The sequence below is a fragment of the Schistocerca piceifrons genome, chromosome X, assembly GCF_021461385.2.
Source record: "Schistocerca piceifrons isolate TAMUIC-IGC-003096 chromosome X, iqSchPice1.1, whole genome shotgun sequence".
Classification (NCBI taxonomy): Eukaryota; Metazoa; Arthropoda; class Insecta; order Orthoptera; family Acrididae; genus Schistocerca; species Schistocerca piceifrons.
Window position 1 is genome coordinate 384,858,927 of NC_060149.1, and position 20,338 is coordinate 384,879,264.

The 20,338-nt window shown below is 44.4% G+C and overlaps 1 protein-coding gene across 2 annotated transcripts in view; it reads right to left on the minus strand.

The window, feature by feature from the left end:
- The window catches only part of LOC124721208 (beta-1,3-galactosyltransferase 5-like), a 192,626-nt gene that overhangs the window by 81,900 nt on the left and 90,388 nt on the right, over positions 1-20,338 (minus strand). Inside the window, exon 1 of one of the 2 annotated variants that reach the window (XM_047246058.1) lies at positions 9,587-9,698. The exons of the other annotated variant lie outside the window; for it this stretch is intronic. The gene's annotated coding sequence lies outside the window, so the exon portion shown is untranslated. Of the gene's footprint in view, positions 1-9,586; positions 9,699-20,338 lie in introns of those variants that run through there. 2 annotated transcript variants of the gene reach the window in all.

Sequence of the window (20,338 nt, forward strand, 5' to 3'; positions counted from 1 at the left end):
AAACTGCACAATAATCACAGTTCTGGTGTGAATAACAGTGGGCTAAGACCATTGCTGTTTTTGTCTCCCTGCATTGATCAAATCAGTGTAACAAACACTGTTGGACACGTAGTGGGATTCATTGAAGAGAACTTGCAGAAAACCATATGTTGTTCTATGAGCACAAATTGTTTAAATGGCACAATAGGAATTGAAAATAAGTTCCTCACAAGGAATAATATGGGTGGTTTAGTGACACCTTCCAGGGATGTTTTCAAAATCTGCAAAGTAGCAGTGCAAGCCTATCGCTTGCAGCAGGCAAAGGCTATGGTGATAAACATATATGTAACGTTAGTGCTCTAGTCATGTGCTACCGCAGAAACTGACAGCAATATATTTAGATTTGTTGGTGAACATACTGTGAACATTGAAGTCACAGAAAACCATGGCTCTACACTTATAAAGTCCATTTTATTTGAACACTTCAAGATCAGAATTTGGGAAAGACAGAGATTGAAACTTTCCAAGCAAGATGTGTAAGAAGCTTACTTAAATAAATAAATAAAATTATTTAAGTGCCATAAAATCATTTGTGCTTAATTTTTATTGTCTTCTTACAAAATATCTGTTCAGTGCTGAGTTCATTGTAAATACTGAATTGTGCCGGAAAATATAATTTAAAACATGTGAATATATGCCATGCTCATCCCTGTGTCATTCACGCTACCACTACTACTCGTGTTTAAACAAGCTAGAGAGTAATATAACAGCAACTGAGAGGACTGCTTTACGTTCACTTAGAGCTGATAGCCGGCCGAGGTGACCGAGCGGTTTCAGGCGCTACAGTCTGGAACCGCGCGACCGCTACGGTCGCAGGTTTGAATCCTGCCTCGGGCATGGATGTGTGTGATGTCCTTAGGTTAGTTATGTTTAAGTAGTTCTAAGTTCTAGGGGACTGATGACCTCAGAAGTTAAGTCCCATAGTGCTCAGAGCCATTTGAACCATTTCTTAGAGCTGATACTGATATTGTTATTTTACTTGTGACAACGCTACAACAGTTTTGGATAAGCAGGATTATGTTCAAAAGATAGTGTTTACTGTCTGATACCACAAAAAATGCTGAGAGAAAGACTAACAGCCTCCTTCAGAAAAGCTCCTTGTCACAACAGATGGCTGGTTGGTTGATTTGGGGGAGGGGACCAAACAGCAAGGTCATCGGTCCCATCAGATTAGGGAAGGATGGGTAAGGAATTCGGCCGCGCCCTTTCAAAGGAACCATCCCGGCCTTTGACCGAAGCGATTTAGGGAAATCATGGAAAACCTAAATCAAGATGGCCGGACGCGAGTTTGAACCGTCGCCCTCCCGAATGCGAGTCGAGTGTGCTAACCACTGCACCACTTCGCTCGGTATCGCAACGGACCCCTAGGTTATATGGCCTTCCTAAGATCCACAAGGAAGGGGGTCGTCTAAGGCCAGTTATGAGTAATGTTAGTGCTCCGACATATCGTGTGACAAAACACCTTGTGGCTCTGTTGAGCCCGCTAATAGGTCGGAGTGAGAACCACATTACAAAGTCGGCGGATTCTTACGTCGATTAGAGGGGATGCCTTTGAATGGTTCTGATATTCTAGTAAGTTCTGGTGTTATCTCTCTTCACTATCGTTCCTCCATCTGATTCATTATGGTTAACTGAAATTAGAGTTGGTGTTGAATTAACTAGCCTACTTCGACATGTGTTGACTTCCTGTTACTTTTTATTCAATGCCCAGTGCTACGAGCAGATAGATAGAGTTGCGATGGGAAGCTCGTTGTCACCTGTTATTGCCCGTATGGAAGACTTGAGGAACGTGCCTTGGAGTCGGCGACTTTGAAACGTGTTTTTTTTTTCAGATATTTAGACGGTACTTATGTTGTTTGCCTCATGGCAGTGAGAATTTGAACGACTTTTTGGAACACCTAAATTCAATCCACCGAGATATTTGTTTCACGATGGAGGTTGGAGAGGATGGCTGCTTTTCCTTCCTTGATGTGTTGGTCAGGAGAAAGGCTGATTGTACGTTTGGACATGCCGTTTATAGGAAGTCTCCCCATGCTGACTTGTATGTACAGGCTGATTTGGCTCAGAGTGAACGGGTACTTCGTACCTTGGTTCACAGTTCCCACGTCATCCCAGACACTGAGAGTTTATCAGCTGAGGTAGCCCATCCTGAAGTCCGGTGTACTGAGCATAAGCGTCACACACACGTGCGACATCCGAGCAATCTGGTATTGCAGAACATTGTCTTGAGACCGGTCATCCTGTGGAATATAACAACACGGAGATTCTCACATACAATTCCAACTACTGGGTTAGTGTTACCAGGGAAGCAGTTGAAATTAAGTTAGCAAGTAACTTTATAAATGGAGAGGGAGTTTTTTGTTTAAATTCTGCGTGGAATCTTGTTTCCCCTTTGTCAAAAAACAGAGGGAAAGGGTTAATGTTACCTCACTCGTTGGTTACTAATTTTCGCTATCAGTAACTTCTGACGTCAGTCATCTATCGTTAAGTGATGGTGCTAGTACGTACAGTGTATGTGTGTTTTATCTTTACGGCATTGCTCTGAAAATGGTGGTTTTAAATTCCCTTGCACGGCGCTTATTTGGTGCAGTTTTGCCTTGAAAATCAATAACAGGGTGTGCACGTGTCGAAATATCGGCGATTATCGACGACGTAACCAAGCTGCATCCCCGTAAGTTATTTGAACAAGCTACATTTAACGCAGTGAAGTTAGTAGGGAAAGCGTTGAAAAATATCGGAAAAGAAATCAGAAGGCAGGATGCCGCTTTGAACTCCCGCTAATGTTCTGCCAACAGTCACGTGATTCTGTGTTGCAACCACGCCAAGTGTGTAGTGACTGTACTGTTTTCCCGGTCTATTAGTATCTATGGTCGAAGGCTTTAACCAGCTCTCTGTACCTTCTATTATGTAAGCTTCACTGCATTTTTCGAGCACTTCAAACTCTGGCATCTTCTTTCGAATGCTTCTGCAGCTAATTTCTAGAATTTTAATACTCTCTCCGGTTGTTGAATGAGACCCCCAGACATATACACTGAGTGCACATGGTGTTCCTTCCCATCCTTTATTGCCATTTCGCTGAGGAGTACAATTATTCTATTCCCAATATATTTCGCAGACAGTAGACACATGTACCACTGGATGTGCCTGCAATATAGTGTCATTGTACATCACATAGTTCACCAGATACGTCGCCAAAACACTGAGCTGCGTGAAAATGAAACTGCAAGGGTAAATTCGTTAGACTTTCAGGTGAAATATGTGTACAATACGCTTGAAATATGTTGAATACGTGTGAAATATTTTGGCATGTACATTTTCGGGCAAAGCAAGGATAAAAAGCTCATCCTAAACCCCTGGAACAATGTCAGTAAAAATTGGTACACATATTAGTAACAATCTGGAAAGAAGTAAAATAGGGGTAAGAACCACTAGCCCCTATTGAGGTGAGCTTTATAACATGGAGAGAGAAGAGAGGACGAGAAGATGGACAGACAGAGGGGGGAGGGGGAGATAAGCATAGATAGGGAGGAGTAGGAGGAGATGGACAGACAGAGAGGGGGAGGAGGAGATAAGTACAGATAGGAGGATGAGGAGATGGACAGTGAAAGGAAAGAGGAGGAGTTGGACAGAGGCAGGGGGAGGACGAGATGAACAGACAGAGATGAAGGAGGGAATGGACAGGAAGAGGAGGAGATGGATAGACAGAGGGGAGTGGAGGAGATGTACATGGAAATGAGAGGGGAGGAGATAAGCAGATGGAGGGGCAGGAGGAGATGCACAGAGTGAGGAGGAGGAGGAGGAGTCATGCAGAGAGAGGAGGGGAGGGAATTGACAAAGAGAGGGGCATGAGGAGATGGAAAAGGGAATGGCAGGATGAGGTGGACAAAGAGGGGGGGAGGAGGTGGACAAAGAGATGGACAAAGAGGGGGAGAAGGAGGTGGACAAAGAGATGGACAGAGAGAGGACGAAGAAGATAAGCTAACAGAAGACTGGAATAAATACACATCGAGGCAATGCCAGGTACTCAGCTAATATGTAACTAAACGTGCGAACAGCACGAACGTTTTAGTTAGTTGAAATTGTGACACCTACTATAGTAACATTGCAGTTTATTATAGCCAAAATTGCGAAAAGTGTGGACTACCAATAAAGCACGGTTGCTGCTTGGAGCAGTTGACAATGCCCTCACTTCATGAGATACTGCGGAGATGTTTGGAATCTAATCTAGGTCACCGGCGCAAAGGCTGCAAATACTGGTAGTGAGAAGTTCATACACCACCAGAATTGGAACTGGCTTACCCCCGAGTCGAGTGCCACCACACCGGCGTGCATTAGTGACCTCGGTTACTGAGGCTTTTTCTTCCCTAGGAAAACCACAGTAAGCCTAAATATTGAATAACGGTCACGGATGTGAAGCCTGAAGAGCTAAACGTCCTGTTCTCATTGAGTTCAATAGAGACGAAACAGTTGCTCAATTGGATGAAGACAGGGAAGAAAACTGGTGATGCCTTTCTAGAGGGAACCATCCCGGAGTTAGTGTGGAATGGCTTGTGACACTGCAAGAAGCCAAATCAGTATATCTGAAAGAGGATTTGAGCCCTACTCATTCCCCATAGGGGTACAATAGCACAGTACTATATGGGACGTTATTAGAGTCTAGATGATTAGTTATTTACAAATTACATGGATCAGGATTGCGATCTCTCACTATGATGTGGAACAATTCTGTTAATATTTCCAGTGCACTTTCTCAGAGAGAAATATGGTAACGTGTTATTCATTTACATTGTTCTCTTTTACATTAATCTGAAGCTATCTTTTTTTTTTAACACGTTTTTGTTAGGTTGCTTTCTAGTCTGTCAGTCTGTCTGTTCAGTACAAATTTTGCAGTTGATTTTAAACTAACTTCCAGGTGAGTTAGAGATATGAAATTTTAATCATAGTTCAGAACAGGATGACAACGCAATATTAACTCGCTTTCTTGTCGGGGTGTTCAGTAGGGGTGGGGGTGAAAAAGTTTGGTAACACCTGACATCTTGGCTGCCCTGTAGGACCAGCATGTTGTGCAGATAGCATTAGAATCCTTTCCACGTGGTATGGGAGTGGATGGACAAGACTCAACAGAGAGGGGGAGAAGAGAAGATGGACAGAGAGAGGGGAAAGAGGAGATGTCTGTAACGCACATGACACATACATACATGGGTGAAGCTGCCCAAGTAATAGCTGATTTAAACAAAAAAATATGATCTCATGAATATGTTTAAAGTCCACTGAAAAATTTCACACACACAAGACTAAAAAGCTGAAATAATAATTTCAATAAAAATAATTTTTGATATAATATGTTTTTAAATTAGACTAAAAGGTATAAAAGAATTTCTTCGAGCCTCATGCATATTCCTAACACTTGCAAATGTAGGCTTGTGCATTTTTAATAGCTATGACAATACTTAGGGGATCTGTAACTAAAAACTTGCGCGCAAGTGACACTGAACTGATGCATGGATAGTTCACCTTCTGTTATCTATTGTGTGCGTCCCACGTTTTTCGTTATGTACCTCCCAAGTATTGTCATAGATATTAAAAATTCACAAGCACAAAATTTCAGGACTATCCATATAGGATGAGTACCCTTCGTGAGGCTAGGAGAAATTATTTTATACTTTTTAGTCGATTTAAGAACATAGTATATTAAAAATTTATTTTTATTTAAATAATTTATTTTCACATACTGCTCACACTCATGCTAACTATACTGCTGGTAGCACTTTGGAACTCACGAGTTATTCCTTCTACTGATCTCATGTGATTTTTCAGAGCCACCCACCGCGATGCTCGACGGTCCTGTCCGTCAATACACGAGGTCTACCTGGAGCTGAGGCAGCTCTTTGGCATTTGGGCTTCACCATCACATTACCAACAGTCGACACGAGCAGCTTTAGTGTTGAAATGTCCGTGACGCGTTTGTTTCTCAGCTGACGTCCAATGACTCGTCCACGTTAGAAGTCACTGAGCTTTCTCGACCGACCCATTCTGCCGTTACAGCCTCTCTACTGACAACACAATACTCCCCACCACATTTTACACTGGCAGGTCCGCCTCTCTTGTCATTTAATGGTCAATTTCTTGTTGCATAAGAGCGTCCGGGTACTTTCATTCAGATAGTGTACATCGTTAACTTATACTGAAAACATGAGAGTGTCTTTCACGCTTCCTTGGGGTACACCAGACCTTACTTTCGTTTCTGTTCTATATTTAACGTATAGTAAAATGCAGTGACTTCTATTTGACAGCTGGCCGGGGTGGCCGAGCGGTTCTAGGCGCTACAGTCTGGAACCGCGCGACTGCTACTGTCGCAGGTTCGAATCCTGCCTCGGGCATGGATGTGTGTGATGTCTTTAGGTTAGTTAGGTTTAAGCAGTTCTAAGTTCTAGGGGACTGATGACCTCAGAAGTTAAGTCCCATTGTGCTCAGAGCCATTTGAACCATTTTCTATTTGACAAAATATAATCGAGCCATCGGCATATCTGTGAAGATGGTATCTTGGTTACTATTACCTGGTCGTTCCACAGCTGTATCTGAGGCCGAAAAGATTATGAAAGATGCTATAAAAGCCCAACTCCGATCACTATCTCGTCCATCACTGGTAACTTCTGTACTAGCGCCTTCTACAACTGAACTCCCAAACCTGGATGCTGACCACGAAAAATCAAGGATGGTCTGCACAGATTAAATGCACGATCTTGAAACGAGTTTTAAGATTAGTGTCCTAAACATGTCCTCTGTGCCTAATATCACGTATGCCTCTTCTGAAGAGAACAGGCATAGGTGATATTAGGCACAGAGGCGATATTTTGGACACTAATCTTAAAACTCGTTTCAAGATCTTGCATTTAATCTTTGAAGCAGAGATTTTATATTTGCCGCAGTTATTTCTGATAAGGGAGTGGCAAAAATTAACTCTAGGTTCAGAAATTGGTACTTCAAAGATTTGCAAATTATGAGTGGTATACAAACGTTAACACCCCGCAAATAAGAATATAATAGAGCTCGTTAGGAGGGAACAGTAACTGCACTATAAAATTTGCTATAGAGTTTACGAATGCACGGTCTCGTGACGATATGAGTTAATAAAACTTCTCAGCTTTCAGGAGTATCAACTCAGCGGAGTAATGCACGGCCGTAGTCAAGAAATAACTGACTGTCGTGTCGTCGACGGTCCCGTTTTTATATAGCTGTGTATGATACCACACAAGTACCACTCAGTATCGTCTGTAGACTAAAAACCAGTTCAAATCCGAGCGGTTCTCGGCGCTTCAGTCTGGAAGCGCACTGCTGCTACGGTCGCAGGTTCGAATCTTGCCTCGGGCATGGATCTGTGTGATGTCTTTAGGTCAGTTAGGTTTAAGTAGTTCTAAGTCTAGGGGACTGATGACCTCAGATGTTAAGTCCCATAGTGCTTAGAGCCATTTGAACCAGTTGAAATCTCGATCAAACATTTTCAGTTCCAGTGCCTTTCTCATTCGAGAAATACTTCAGAGAAGCGACCTACACGTGAGGAAAGAATATCACGAATCAGCGAAGAAGGTATAAGGACACAAAACGTAGAGGCAACTTCGAATAATTCACGCTGGATGGTTTTTAGGATATAAAGCAAAATTAGGCAAAACTCTTCTCATTGCATGGAAGTAAGAAAAACGTACCACCTCAAACGAAACACGTCAGAACAATGAAAATAGCGGTTACTGTACAGGCTATCCCACGAGGAATGGTCAGTATTCAGCGATCTGAAAGAAACGATCATTCGAAGGAAAAAAGCCTAGTAATCACGGGCTCTAAAATGCGTGCCTTAGGAGCAATGAGTCCACGTTTATCTTTGATGCTGTGAACCAGATCTCTTCTACTGTAAGCTCTTTGATTACCATAACTTGGGAGGAAGTAGTACGGGCCAAAACAAGAAAAAAATGTCTAGTAAACATGTTGTCTAAAATACATACCTTAAGAGAAGGTAAAGAAGTGCTCATAGCGCTTAAGATATGCATTTTGGAGCCCATGTTTACTTCACTTTTTTGCTTCGAATGGTCGTTTCTGTCATATCCGCGTATACTGACCATTCCTCTTGTGAGTATAATGACTTTTCTGGAGACTAGAAATCTACTCTGTAGGAATCAGTATGGGTTTCGAAAAAGACGATCGTGTGAAACCCAGCTCACGCTATTCGTCCACGAGACTCAGCCATAGACACGGGTTCCCAGGTAGATGCCGTGTTTCTTGACTTCCGCAAGGCGTTTGATACAGTTGCCCACAGTCGTTTAATGAACAAAGTAAGAGCATATGGACTATCAGACCAATTGTGTGATTGGATTGAAGAGTTCCTAGATAACAGAACGCAGCATGTCATTCTCAATGGAAAGAAGTCTTCCGAAGTAAGAGTGATTTCAGGTGTGCCGCAGGGGAGTGTCGTAGGACCGTTGCTATTCACAATACATATAAATGACCTTGTGAATAACATCGCAAGTTCACTGAGCTTTTTGCGGATGATGCTGTAGTATATGGAGAGGTTGTAACAAGGGAAAATTGTACTGATATGCAGGAGGATCCGCAACGAATTGACGCATGGTGCAGGGAATGGCAATTGAATCTCAATGTAGACAAGTGTAATGTGCTGCGAATACATAGAAAGATCATTTAGCTACAATATAGCAGGTAAGCTCACCGGTGTGGGATCCGTACCAGATAGGATTGATAGAAGAGATAGAGAAGATCCAATGGAGAGCAGCGCGCTTCGTTACAGGATCATTTAGTAATCGCGAAAGCATTACGGAGATGATAGATAAACTTCAGTGGAAGGCTCTGCAAGAGACACACTCAGTAGCTCGGTACGGGCTTTTGTTGAAGTTTCGAGAACATACCTTCACCGAGGAGTCAAGCAGTATATTGCTCCCTCCTACGTATATCTCGCGAAGAGACCATGAGGATAAAATCAGAGAGATTAGAGCCCACACAGAGGCATACCGACAATCTTTCTTTCCACGAACAATACGAGACTGGAATAGAAGGGAGAATCAATAGAGGTACTCAAGGTACCCTACGCCACAAACCGTCAGGTGGCTTGCGGAGTATGGATGTAGATGTAGATGTAGACATCTTGTGTAAAGACTGGTACATACCTTAGCGATACAGCGCAGAAGCATTACACGATGAGAAAATCGAGTGTAATGTGCTCATAATGCTTTCTTTAGGGAAGAGATATTCACCGTACCACAGCTAACGACTGATCGAAAACGTAACCGAGTGACAGAGGTTGTAGGTGATTCCTTCGCTTCCTGTGTGCGCTCTGTACATAATGAAACAGTAAAATAACGCTGTAAAATGTTGACCATGAATATATATCACCATGGTGATTCCTGAGATAACGTTGAAAAAGTGGGGTGATTTTTGTACCACCATGCTTGAAGGAGGTAGCTTTTGGATGGGAACCATAACACTGAACACAGGTTCGTTGGGAGTGACACCGAGTGGTTCCAGAGCTGGGCGTTATACTCACGTGGCTGTTGGGCAAACGCGGAGCATGCAGGTTGCGGCAACGGTCTCGTGAAAGCACAGCGACTGCGTCCCCCGGGCCGAGCGGCGTAGTAACTTCGCACCTCGGCCTCACGCAACTGGGATATAGCTAATTGCCGCACAGTCATCAGCGTCGCATTGGCGTGCTGTGCCTATTCGCGATGATGTAACGCATCTGTTCGACGCCTGTCGTGTCATCTGCAGACATTCGGCACTTTGCGTGCTAAATGCGAAGATGTTAGTCCGTCCTACTATATGACCTGCTTTCGCTGCACCTCTCCAGGAAACTAGACGCGTGCTTTTTAACTTCGACAATCACTGAATTGACGTCATGTAAAACAGTGTGAAACTGAAGACACGAAAACATAGCTACAAGTTCGCTTTCTCGTCCAGGAGCTCTTTGCGTCATCCTAACTCCCTCCGTCGTGTCTTCTAAGTTTGTACAAGGAATGCTTATTTGAGCGAATACTGTGGAAGCAATCGGTCGTTACCTTGCGAATCTAGCGTTTTCGGGAAAGGCTGAAACGCCTTAATGGGCGGAAATAGGAATGTAGTTTGGGCGATAATATCCGTTTAAACTGTAACTTATATTTCATTTGGTGTGTGATGCTTCAAAGTAAACGAGTTTCCAGAAGAATTTGTAGAGCGTGGTTTACGCCTGTTTTGTGAAACACAAATTCTCAGTTTTCACGCTTAGTTTTGCAAAAGTAGGCGGAATGCAAGACGTATAAGCTGTAAACAAGATTTTGCCGCAGAACACGACTTAATCCTGGGGGAAGACATATCAAATACAAATTCTTTTTCCCCATTACAAGAACCTCTGTGCAGAACCTGTGCATGGTTATTTTTATATAATTAAGAAATGTGATTGGATATAAAATATGAGCCTCTTGCCGATTAACCCTTTCAGACTTTCTGGCTATGACTGTGTACATTACCTTTTACTGTGTCTTCTCTGTAACAGAAGTATCTTTTCCCGATGAAACCGGAGGCACAAATTTGTGAATGTTCAAGCTTTTCATCATATGGAAGTGCTGCCAACCGTTGGGCATCACTATGAGAATATTAGTAAGTCACTGTAGCAGTGCGAAGCAGCTCGTGACCAACGGAATACACGGATGTGGTTGGTTCGCTGTGTTCCACTGAACATTGGAATATTGTTACTGTTATTTTGCATGGTAATTATTGAAAGATAATTTTACTATTTATTACAATAGAGAACCTTTCGTAAATAGCTGTTTTAGTCCATAAAATGAAGTCAAGTGTACAAAGTATGTTTTGAAAATGGGTACATATTTTTGCATAAATCTTGCATTAAAGTCAGTAAAAAATCACCTAAGAGCATTACCACATAAAGAAAAATTTTCCGTCCTTCAGAAAAAATTCAGACCGGAATGGGTTAAACAAACCCGTGACGAAGCGCGTAGCATAACAAATGTTACCCTCTCATGTAGAAATTAAAATGTTTCTTTCAATGGTTTATTCGTTATTTCTTTCCCGCATGTCCTTATAAATGGTACCAAAAAGTTTCATTGTCCTATGATCACTCGTTTTTCACGGTTGTCGTCTCAAGCAGTGAAAGTTTAATTGTACCAATCCTATACATTCGAATCTCTAGACCATTGGATACAGATATATCCAGTGCCAATGCTAGTGCTGCGTCGTCGTCGTAGGCTGCAGAGAAATCCGTTGTACGAGGTGCATTCAAGTTCTAAGGCCTCCGATTTTTTTTCTAATTAACTACTCACCCGAAATCGATGAAACTGGCGTTACTTCTCGACGTAATCGCCCTGCAGACGTACACATTTTTCACAACGCTGGCGCCATGACTCCATGGCAGCGGCGAAGGCTTCTTCAGGAGTCTGTTTTGACCACTGGAAAATCGCTGAGGCAATAGCAGCACAGCTGGTGAATGTGCGGCCACGGAGAGTGTCTTTCATTGTTGGAAAAAGCCAAAAGTCACTAGGAGCCAGGTCAGGTGAGTAGGGAGCATGAGGAATCACTTCAAAGTTGTTATCACGAAGAAACTGTTGCGTAACGTTAGCTCGATGTGCGGGTGCGTTGTCTTGGTGAAACAGCACACGCGCAGCCCTTCCCGGACGTTTTTGTTCCAGTGCAGGAAGGAATTTGTTCTTCAAAACATTTTCGTAGGATGCACCTGTTACCGTAGTGCCCTTTGGAACGCAATGGGTAAGGATTACGCCCTTGCTGTCCCAGAACATGGACACCATCATTTAGTCAGCACTGGCGGTTACCCGAAATTTTTTTGGTGGCGGTGAATCTGTGTGCTTCCACTGAGCTGACTGGCGCTTTGTTTCTGGATTGAAAAATGGCATCCACGTCTCATCCATTGTCACAACCGACGAAAAGAAAGTACCATTCATGCTGTCGTTGCGCTTCAACATTGCTTGGCAACATGCCACACGGGCAGCCATGTGGTCGTCCGTCAGCATTCGTGGCACCCACCTGGATGACACTTTTCGCATTTTCAGGTCGTCATGCAGGATTGTGTGCACAGAACCCACAGAAATGCCAACTCTGGAGGCGATCTGTTCAACAATTCTCTCCACTTTCTCGATCATGTCGTCAGACCGGCTTGTGCGAGCCCGAGGTTGTTTCGGTTTGTTGTCACACGATGTTCTGCCTTCATTAAACTGTCGCACCCATGAACGCACTTTCGACACATCCATAACTCCATCACCACATGATTCCTTCAACTGTCGATGAATTTCAATTGGTTTCACACCACGCAAATTCAGAAAACGAATGATTGCACGCTGTTCAAGTAAGGAAAACGTCGCCAGTTTAAGTATTTAAAACAGTTCTCATTCTCGCCGCTGGCGGTAAAATTCCATCTGCCGTACGGTGCTGCCATCTCTGGGACGTATTGACAATGAACGCGGCCTCATTTTAAAACAATGCGTATGTTGCCATCTCTTTCCAGTCCGGAGAAAAAAAAATCGGAGGCCTTAGAACTTGAATGTACCTCGTAGTAACGGTCCAAGCAAAGCCAGTCCATAGCACACGTTCCTATACCATAGTTACAGCTGAAGAACAGTCCGTAGCGATAACGCCAGTATTGTTGTAACGTGAACGTAACGATAGCGTCTGCAGTAAACGCAACACTGGCGCTAGGCTGTGGAACTGGCCCCACTGCTAGAATGCAGCGACGCTAATGGTGACGTATGGAGTCTCACACTAGTATCACCCACGGCACTGTGAGAACATCCATATCGCTGCCTGAGGAGGATACCAGACCAGAGTTCCTTCTCTCGTTATTTCTTTCCCGCATGTCCTTATAAATGTTTCCACAAAGTTTCATTGTCCTACGATCACTCGTTTTTCATGGTGGTCCTCTCAAGCAGTGGAAATTTAATTGTAACAAACCAATACAATCGAATCTCGTACGGAGGCTTCTAGATAGTTGCAATGAAATGAATACCCTTAGCTGCATACAGGCGTTGATATGAGTCAACGGAGACAGTTGAAAATGTGTGCCCTGACTGGGAGTCGAACCCGGGATCTCCTGCTTACATGGCAGACGCTCTATCCATCTGAGCCACAGAGGACAGTGCGACTGCAGGGACTTATCTCTGCAGCATCCATAAAAAGTCTGTGTCATCAACATGAAAACAAGCTCTATACTCGGGGCGTATAGAGCGACTGTATCTAGTATCATACAACATACATCCTGTGATCAGGATAAAAATGTGGTATTTATTTTACTAATTATGAAAAAACCTTTGGTCGAGTACAGTACCATAAACTTACAGAAGCTCTCAAGAGCATGTACACAGATCAGAAAGACAATGGGACATTGGGAGAATTTTAGGAAAGTGTAGGTCAGCTGTAAAGGAGACTGCATATAGGACACTAGTGCAACCCATTCTTGAGTACTGTGCGAGTGTTTGAGATCCGCACCACGTCGGATTACAGGAAGATATGGAAGCAATTCACATGCGGGCTGCTAGATTTGTCACTGGTAGGTTCAAACAACACCCAAGTATTACTGAGATGCCTCGGGAACTTAAATGGGAATCACTGGAGGGCATTCTTTTCGAGTAGCACTATTGAGAAAATTTAGAGAACCGGCATTTCAGGTTGACTGCAGATCGAGTCTTCTGTCGCCAACGTATATTTGGCGTAAGGGTCATGAAGATAAGAATAGAGATATTGGGGCTCGTACGGAAGCATATAGATAGTTACAATGAAATGAATACCCTTAGCTGCACACAGGCGTTGATATGAGTCAACAGCGACAGTTGAAAATGTGTGCCCCGACTGGGACTTGAACTCGGGATCTCCTGATTACATGGCAGACGCTCTATGCAGCTGAGCCACAGAAAACACAGAGGATAGTGCGACTGCAGGGACTTATCTCTGGCACGCCTCCCGTGAGACCCACATTCGCAACTTATTGTCCCGCGTTATATTCATAGTGCCCCTGCCCATTATACTCATTACTCGCGGCTTTACTGCCGATTCCCGTAAGAATGCACTGTTTGTGCATCTGCACAGAAGAAGATGGTCGAATGGCCGGTGAGTCTTAAGTATATATTTATATGAAGATGGTATCTGTTCTTTCGGACATGTCCGAAAGAACAGATATCATCTTCATTTATATACATATAGATAGTTGTTTTTCTCTCGTTCTATTTTTGCGTGTAACAGAAAAGGAAATGACCAGTAGTGGTACAGGGAACCCTCCGCCACGCACCATGCGGTGGCTTGCGGAGTATGTAAGTAGATGTAGAAGACATCTGCTGCATAGAGAATTTATATTGGAATTACACTGCACAGGTGAAGTTTGATAGTTGTGTCACCGACTTGGTTAATATCTGTAGATGAGTTCGACAGGATGTATTCTGTCACCTTTGTTATTCAAATTGCGCTCAGAGAGTATTTTTCAGGAAGCACGTCGTGATATAGTAAATGGCATAAAGGTTAATGCAGTCTTCATCAACAACATTCTCTATGCCGTAATACTGTACATTATTGACTGCTGATAACGTAGACTATCTTCAACAGCTGGTCAACATAGTAGGAGATTAAAGCCGTCATCTAAGTCCGAGTAATGATGCCAAAAAGAAGCATTTTAATTCAATGGCTCCTTAATACAAAGCACAGACAAGTTTAAGTACCTTGGATCGTGGCTCTGCGAATACTGGAGATCACACATCGAGATAAAATGTGGCATTGACAACGACCGTAATGCTTTCATAAAATTCAAGATTGTTCTCAAAAGTACAAAGCTAGACTTAAACCTTTGAGTTCGTGTTGTAGGATGCTACAACTTGTCTGTTCTTCTACAGTGTATTCGGGAATTCCCGTTACAAACTTCTAGGGTTTGTCAAGGGAAGTGAGTACATAATATTCTGAATAGCAACCCATGTCCGGAAAATCACTGTTTCCGTTCTACGAAGGTTTCCGTTCAGATGTGTAATGCGTCCACGTCTGCTGAGGGAAAGGAAAAGGTTTCAGAGTTCCTTGTCCTGGTACGCAGCAGGGTAGACAGGATGACTGTATTACGTCAGGGGGTTACCTGATGTCACTTAACGTCTGTCCTTGCTGCGAGGCAGAGGAAGATCTGTTGGAACCTCTGGGTGTTGCACTAGAAATTGAAGACGCATCAGATGGGATGGAGAGAACATTTCTAACAATGTTAGTGGTCACCACATCGGGCCGCTTTTGTAACGCATCAGTGCTGTTCTGTACGTACAGTGTGCTGAGTTCTTTCTTGTTTTGGAATGATGTAAACACGTAATGTTTAAGTGTTAATACAACAAATGTGCTTAAGTGATAGATGTTTCGTTATGTTTCCTTCCGAATTGTTACCGAATAATTGTACTGTGTCACGCTTAATTCAATTCCTCAAGCAGAAGTGGATGAGTTGAACATTTGAATTGAAACCGACGTAAAACGGAAGCGATAAATTTCCGGACTTGGTTTCTTATCCAAAATATTATGTACCCAGTCCTGTCTACAAGCCCTGGATGTCTGTAACGGAAATTTTCGAACACTTTGTATATGACTGTGAAAGATGGACACTTAATGAGCCAAGTGCAAAGAAGATCGATATATTTAAAATGTGGATTAACTGCCAAATATTTAAATTATCGTGGGCGCAAGAGGAACTAACACCAAAGTATTGAGACGAATGTACAGACAGCGAGAAATGACAGCAATGTTTAAGAGAAGAAAGTACGTATCTTACGGAACACCAAATATATACATCTGCTGTTGATAACAGAAGGGAAGATCGAGGGTAATAGAAGAAAAGAGTGAAGAAGGAATCTCAGTTAGATAACATTAAGTAGTGGAGAGAATTACAAAGCGCAGATCAACTACAACATACTGCGATTCAGAGAATAAATATGCATCGTGTGGTTGCCAACATCCATTAATGGCTAGGCAGAAGACGAAGGAAAGGAAAACGGCACAGTAAGAGACATACTTTAGTTACTGATAGAGGTGTGGAGGGTGTAGAGAGCTTTTTTTTGCCTCTAGTAAGATTCTATTGTCATGAAACGAGTGACGAAGTAAACATGCATCTAGAAGACGTAGTGTTGACCTCAACAGTGTGGCGAAAATAAAAAGCTATCCAAAAAATTTGAGTTTCATGTGCTATAGAAAAGGCTAATACACACGTCAAAAAAAGTTTTGCATCATCTCGGTCCCCAAAACTACTGAAGAAAGACGTTGACTGTGGATATTGCATCACAGACACAGTCCCTTTGACTGTTCAGAGATGTCACTAAACCCGCCCAAAGTTGTAAACAATCATGCATGAGCAGCGCCTATTAGATTAAGGGGGTCCGACAGACGATCAGTTCCAGTCATTCCACCAGGAATGAGGTACCCGGCTCGTGTTGTCTGTAGTTCAACCATGCCTAGACGGTCAATACCGCGGTTCGATCTCGTCCGCATTGTTACTTTGTGCCAGGAAGGGCTCTTAACAAAGGAAGTGTCCAGCGTCTCGGAGTGAACCAAAGCGATGTTGTTCGGACATGGAGGAGGTACAGAGAGATAGGAACTGTCGATGACATGCCTCGCTCAGGCCGCCCAAGGGCTACTACTGCAGTGGATGACCCCTAACTACGGATTATGGCTCGGAGGAACCCCGACAGCAACGTCACCATGTTGAATAATGCTTTTCGTGCAGCCACAGGTCGTCGTGTTACGACTCAAACTGTATGCAATAGGCTGCATGATGAGCAACTTCACTCTCGACGTCCGTGGCAAGGTCCGCCTTTGCAACCACGACGCTATGCAGCGCGGTACACATGGGCCCAACAACATGCCGCATGGACCGCTCAGGATTTGCATTACATTCTCTTCACGGTTGAGTGTCGCATATGCCTTCAACCACACAATCGTCGGAGACGTGTTTGGAGGCAACCCGGTCAGGCTGAACGCCTTACGACACACTGTCCAGCGAGTGTAGCAATGGGGAGGTTCCCTGCTGTTTTGGGGTGGCATTATGTGAGGCCGACGTACGCCGCTGGAGGTCACGAAAGGCGCCGTAATCGGCAGCATATTGGCGAGGCATTCGTCTTTATGGACTACCATTCGCGCCCCCATCGTGCACATCTTGTGAATGACTCTTCAGGATAGCGACATCGCTCGACTAGAGTGGCCAGCATGTTCTCGAGACATGAACCCTATCGAACATGCCTGGGATAGATTGAAAAGGGCTCTTTATGGACGACGTGACTCACCAACCACTCTGAGGGATCTACGCCGAATCGCCGTTGAGGAGTGGGACAATCTGGACCAACAGTCCCTTGATGAACTTGTGGATGGTATGCCACGAAGAATACAGGCATGCATCAATGCAAGAGGACGTGCTATTGGATATTAGAGGTACCGCTGTGTACAGAATTCTGGACCACTCCCTCTGAAGGTCTCGCTGTATGGTGGTACAACATGCAATGCGTGGTTTTCTTGAGCAATAAAAAGGGCAGAAATGATGTTTATGTTGATCTTTATTCAAATTTTCTGTACAGGTTCCGGAACTCTCCAAACCGAGGTGATGCAAAACTTTTTTTGATGTGTGTATAAAGAAGGTGAATGTAAAGACACTTCGCTGATGAAAGCAGCATTTGAATCTCCCTTCTTTGTTTGCGTTCCCCGTTAGCATGATCTGATAGGGCTAACATACACCTGAGCGTATGTGAGTATGGCCCCTACCAATGTTTGGTATGCAATCTCTTTTGTAAACACATTGCTGTTTCCCTATATTCTAGAAAGGAATCGTAGCCTGCTATTTACTTTACCACAAAAAAGCGTAGGTGATCGTCCCACGTCATACCTCTACACATTGTTACTCCTAAATATTTGTCTGACTCGAATGGCTAATGCGACTTTAGCCGAATGATACTACGCTATTACGCTTCATGAAGTGCACAACTTTGAATTTCTCTACATTAATAACTAGTTGCCAGTCTTTGCACCAGAATGATATTTTTTTAAGATCTGGTTGGATGTTACTTCAGTTTTTAGCGGTCAGAATATCCTTATTAAGCCTGAGTTCTCAATTAATACTATCGGCTGTATTATTAACATACAGGGTGAACATTAATAAAACCGAAAAACTGCAGGATTACTGACTGGAAATGGAGGAAAAAAGGTCCTATGAACATGTGTCCGGAAATGGATCGTTGCCGCGGTAGATGGCGCTGAGGAATGACGGTTCCTCTGACCATTTGCCGCGTGTTCCTTGCCTGTTGCAGACTGTGATTGACTCAGTGTACTGTAAGCAGCAGAATTGTCCGATATTCATGGCGAGAAGAAGCTGAGATGGCGTTTTTGTACGGCCAAGCAGATGAAAACGGTCGAGAGGCAGCACGGTCCTCCAGATCTAGTGTACTCACAGTCCACCGCCTCCCTGCACGATGGTCATTCCTATAAAGGACTCATGATCACACAAACGCCCAAAAAAGGCTTGAAATGTTGTGTTATGTGGTTGGTGCCTGTGAGGGTACTTGTTTTGGTATACCCGTGCTGCCTCTCGACCGTTTCATCTGCTTGGCCGTGCACAAACACCATCTCGGCTTGTTCCCGACATGAATACCAGACCATTCTGCTGCGTACAGTACGCTGCGTCTATCACACAGCGCAGCGTACAACACACAAGGAACAGCGGCACACGCTCAGAGTAACTTTCATTCGTCAGCCCACTCTTGTATTAATGCTCACCCTGTATAACATGAACAGTAACACTGCCGTGGACACACCAGGTTTCACTTCAGCGTCCACTATGTGGTATCCACTCTAGAACCTCTTGTAAACAGCTCTTTAGGTGGTTGGGCATACTGATAACAGCATCACAGTATATTCACTTCCGTATGAAACTTGTTGTCAACAATTACAGCTTCAAAACATCAGTAATATTCATAACACTAGCAGAAGAAATGAGTTACACTATCGTTCACTCAGTCCTGGTGTGGCACAGTAAGGTGTGAGGTATTCAACCATAAATATCTTTCACCATCTAACGAATGATTTAGAGAATTTAACATATGATAAAAGTAACCTCAAACGCAAACTGAAATCGTATCTACACTCCTGGAAATGGAAAAAAGAACACATTGACACCGGTGTGTCAGACCCACCATACTTGCTCCGGACACTGCGAGAGGGCTGTACAAGCAATGATCACACGCACGGCACAGCGGACACACCAGGAACCGCGGTGTTGGCCGTCGAATGGCGCTAGCTGCGCAGCATTTGTGCACCGCCGCCGTCAGTGTCAGCCAGTTTGCCGTGGCATACGGAGCTCCATCGCAGTCTTTAACACTGGTAGCATGCCGCGACAGCGTGGACGTGAACCGTATGTGCAGTTGACGGACTTTGAGCGAGTGCGTATAGTGGGCATGCGGGAGGCCGGGTGGACGTACCGCCGAATTGCTCAACACGTGGGGCGTGAGGTCTCCACAGTACATCGATGTTGTCGCCAGTGGTCGGCGGAAGGTGCACGTGCCCGTCGACCTGGGACCGGACCGCAGCGACGCACGGATGCACGCCAAGACCGTAGGATCCTACGCAGTGCCGTAGGGGACCGCACCGCCACTTCCCAGCAAATTAGGGACACTGTTGCTCCTGGGGTATCGGCGAGGACCATTCGCAACCGTCTCCATGAAGCTGGGCTACGGTCCCGCACACCGTTAGGGCGTCTGCCGCTCACGCCCCAACATCGTGCAGCCCGCCTCCAGTGGTGTCGCGACAGGCGTGAATGGAGGGACGAATGGAGACGTGTCGTCTTCAGCGATGAGAGTCGCTTCTGCCTTGGTGCCAATGATGGTCGTATGCGTGTTTGGCGCCGTGCAGGTGAGCGCCACAATCAGGACTGCATACGACCGAGGCACACAGGGCCAACACCCAGCATCATGGTGTGGGGAGCGATCTCCTACACTGGCCGTACACCACTGGTGATCGTCGAGGGGACACTGAATAGTGCACGGTACATCCAAACCGTCATCGAACCCATCGTTCTACCATTCCTAGACCGGCAAGGGAACTTGCTGTTCCAACAGGACAATGCACGTCCGCATGTATCCCGTGCCACCCAACGTGCTCTAGAAGGTGTAAGTCAACTACCCTGGCCAGCAAGATCTCCGGATCTGTCCCCTATTGAGCATGTTTGGGACTGGGTGAAGCGTCGTCTCACGCGGTCTGCAAGTCCAGCACGAACGCTGGTCCAACTGAGGCGCCAGTTGGAAATGGCATGGCAAGC